General features: G+C 40.1%; 1 pseudogene; it reads left to right on the top strand.

Annotated features, from left to right (window-relative positions):
* Positions 1–607: 607 nt before the first annotated feature.
* On the top strand, positions 608–1,705 carry LOC116811119 (hsc70-interacting protein-like; annotated as a pseudogene).
* The last annotated feature ends 1,897 nt before the right edge of the window (positions 1,706–3,602 follow it).

The following is a 3,602-nucleotide window of genomic DNA, read 5'->3' as shown; positions in this document are numbered from 1 at the left end:
TGCTCCTTGGCAAAAATCTGTTGATTGTAACTCTTGTCTTAGCTTTTGCTAAGGTTTGAATAATTGTCCTCTCCAAAACTCACTTAATCTTCAACGTGGTGGCAATGAAATATGGGGCCTTTAAGAGGTGATTGGATCATGAGGACTCTGCCCTCATGAATGGGTTAATCCATTTATAGATTAATGGATTAGTGGGTTAATGGCTTAATGGGTTATCATGGGAGGAGAACTGGTGGCTTTATACAAAAAGAAAGACCTCAGTTAGCATGCAAGCATGCTCTGCTCCTCTGCCATATGTTACACTGCAGTGCTTCAAGACATCACAAGACTGTCTCCACCAGCAAAAAGGCTCTCACTAGATGTGGTCCCTCAGCCTTGAATTTAGCCTTCATAACAGTAAGAAATAAATTCCTTTCATTATAAATACCCACTTTCAGGTGTTTTGTTATAAGTACGAAAATTAACTAAGACACTTATTCCTTCAGGTTTCCTATGCACCTTATGAGCTATCTAACATTAAACAAGCCCTTCTGCGTGGTCACGCCGAACCAGCGCCTGGGCCTGGAACCAGGCTGCAGCCCCCAGCTTCACTCACCACCTCACTACCATGGACCCCCACAAAGTGAACAAGCTTTGGGCCTTTGTGAAAATGTGTAAGCAGGATCCGAGCGTTCTACACACCGACGAAATGCGCTTCCTGAGGGAGTGGGTGGAGAACATGGGAGGTAAAGTACCACCTGCTACACAGAAAGCTAAATCAGAAGAAAATACCAAGGAAGAAAAACCTGATAGTAAGAAGGTGGAGGAAGACTTAAAGGCAGACAAACCATCAAGTGAGGAAAGTGATCTAGAAATTGATAAAGAAGGTGTGATTGAACCAGACACTGATGCTCCTCAAGAAATGGGAGATGAAAATGCAGAAATAATGGAGGAGATGATGGATCAGGCAAATGATAAAAAAACTGGCTGCTATTGAAGCCCTAAATGATGGTGAACTCCAGAAAGCCATTGACTTAGTCACAGATGCCATCAAGCTGAATCCTCACTTGGCCATTTTGCATGCCAAGAGGGTCAGTGTCTTTGTCAAATTACAGAAGCCAAATGCTGCCATCCGAGACTGTGACAGAGCCATTGAAATAAATCCTGATTCAGCTCAGCCTTAGAAGTGGCGGGGGAAAGCACACAGACTTCTAGGCCACTGGGAAGAAGCAGCCCATGATCTTGCCCTTGCCTGTAAATTGGATTATGATGAAGATGCTAGTGCAATGCTGAAAGAAGTTCAACCTAGGGCACAGAAAATTGCAGAACATCGGAGAAAGTATGGGCAAAAACATGAAGAGTGAGAGATCAAAGAAAGAATAGAACGAGTTAAGAAGGCTCGACAAGAGCATGAGAGAGCCCAGAGGGAGGAAGAAGCCAGACGACAGTCAAGAGCTCAGTATGGCTCTTTTCCAGGTGGCTTTCCTGGGGGAATGCCTGGTAATTTTCCTGGGGGAATGCCTGGAATGGGAGGGGGCATGCCTGAAATGGCCAGAATGCCTGGACTCAATGAAATTCTTAGTGATCCAGAGGTTCTTGCAGCCATGCAGGATCCAGAAGTTATGGCGGCCTTCCAGGATGTGGCTCAGAACCCAGCAAATATGCAAAATACCAGAGCAACCCAAAGGTTATGAATCTCATCAGTAAATTGTCAGCCAAATTTGGAGGTCAAGTGTAATGCCCTTCTGATAAATAATGCCCTTGCTGAAGGAAAAGCAACGTGGATCACCTTATGGATGTCGCAATAATACAAACCAATGTACCTCTGACCTTCTCATCAAGATTGCTGGGGTGCTTTGAAGATAATCCCTACCCCTTTCCCTCAAATGCAGCTGAAGCATTTTACAGTGGTTTGCCATTAGGGTATTCATTCAGATAATGTTTTCCTACTAGGAATTACAAACTTTAAACACTTTTTAAATCTTCAAAATATTTAAAACAAATTAAAGGGTCTGTTAATTCTTATATTTTTCTTTACTAATCATTTTGGATTTTTTTTCTTTGAATTATTGGGCAGGGAAGATGCTTATGCATGGAAGGTTATTGCTCCAATTTGAGTGAAATAAAAGATATTATTGCGAGGCAAACATAAAAGATAAAAATAAAAAAATAAACAAAATACCCCAATACATATTCATCCTCAATAGCCATGAATATAAAAATTTGATATTCAAGGGCAAAGATTTGCATGCCAGCATTCTCAGAGATTGTGGAGAGTCTATAAACATAATATTTGAGATATCTATATCTAAGGCTTTCTTTTAAATTATTCCAATAAAATTATATTCTGAGCATTAGCAAAACTTGTAGTTAGTAGTCCTATGCCTCTCTGTTCACTAATAAGTCCTTGGTTTTGTTAATCAAAGTTGTGGGTAGGAGAGTCTTTATTCTGATATCATGTCATTCAGTCACTGATATGGTTTGGATCTGTGTCTCCACTCTAATGTCAAATTGTAATTCCCAATGTTGGTGGAGTCTGGTGATTCGATCATGGGAGTGGATTCTCATGAATGGTTTAACACAATCTCCCTTGGTATTGTTGTCAGGATAGTGAGTTCTTGTGAGATCTAGTTGTTTAAAAGTGTGTAGCACCTCCCTGCTCACTGTCTTCCTCCTGCACTGGCTATGTGAAATGTTCACTCCCCCTTTGCTTTCCACCATGATTGTAAGTTACCTGAGGCTTCCCTAGAAGCTGAGGAGATGGCAGCATCAGGTTCCTATACAGCTTGCAGAACCGTGAGCCAATCAAATCTCTTTTCATTATAAATTATACAGTATCAGGTATTTTTTATAACACTGTGAGAACAGACCAATACAATGACACATTGAAATATGTAGACCACACTCTCAAAGACCATTGAAATACACACCTTCATTCATTTTAGATCCTACCTACTAATGCTCTAGTGTTAACAGTTTGGGTAAAGATGTCAGACACTATGTTTGTTTCTCTTAGAACCCCAAGCATCCCTCCCAGGTGTTGACTTTTCACATTATTCAGAATTCTCTTCCTCAGGCTCATGCCAACATGAATATAACACAGATCTGTAAGAACTCAATGGAAGGCCTCAACCACTCTGTCAATAGAATAGCTTATCACCATTCTCCCTAAAGTATCCCATGGGCTGTTTGAATGTAGCATGATGGGAACTCATACACAGAAGTCTATTTTATAACAGAACAGGAGATAAACAGCCCACAGTGATAAAATGTAAACAAAGGCTCTATTTCTGTAGAACTGAGAGAGAAAGACAACTAGTAGATAAACCTGTAATGTCACCTATGTCTGTTTAATGTACAGTTACATGCTATTAAATTAAACAACTCTAGCTTTCTTAATACCACTTATCACATGAATTATAAGTAAGACACATGTATTTTGCAATATGAACCTCATTCTCTGTTACATGAGAATAAGGAAGGTTGTTTCTCTGACCCAATGTCTGTAAAACTTCTCTGTAGCTGGCTCTTTTTCACAATCAGTTTGGATAGTGGGTTTGAAATAGTTGTATGTTACAAAGACAAAAACAAACATTTTGGAATGTTTGCGTGAATTGTACTTG

Source organism: Hylobates moloch, unplaced genomic scaffold, assembly GCF_009828535.3.
Source record: "Hylobates moloch isolate HMO894 unplaced genomic scaffold, HMol_V3 SCAFFOLD_7, whole genome shotgun sequence".
NCBI classification, from domain to species: domain Eukaryota; kingdom Metazoa; phylum Chordata; class Mammalia; order Primates; family Hylobatidae; genus Hylobates; species Hylobates moloch.
This window is presented reverse-complemented; position numbering and strand designations above follow the sequence as displayed.